Genomic DNA, 339 nt, shown 5'->3' on the forward strand with positions numbered 1-339 from the left:
GACGCAAGCGAGGCAGGGACCACTCACTATTCATTGTCGTTAAATAGACCTATAAATACCAATCATGTGATGTAATTCAACCTTAACATTAACATACCAATCAACCAATGTAATTCATTCATCGTTGTAAGAAAAAAAAATCTGCAGTTATTCTATTGTTGTTATATTTTTTTTCTCTATTTTTTCTTCATATTTCACCCTTTTTTCATGTGGATGTGTGTGAACGACCTCCTCAAGAGTGTATTGAGGAAATCTCGGTCTGGTTCAACAATCAATAAACCTTTTCGGGATAATTAGATTTTGTTTTTATTTGTCCCTTTTTTTGCATTATTATTTGCC

Source organism: Penaeus monodon, chromosome 27, assembly GCF_015228065.2.
Source record: "Penaeus monodon isolate SGIC_2016 chromosome 27, NSTDA_Pmon_1, whole genome shotgun sequence".
Classification (NCBI taxonomy): domain Eukaryota; kingdom Metazoa; phylum Arthropoda; class Malacostraca; order Decapoda; family Penaeidae; genus Penaeus; species Penaeus monodon.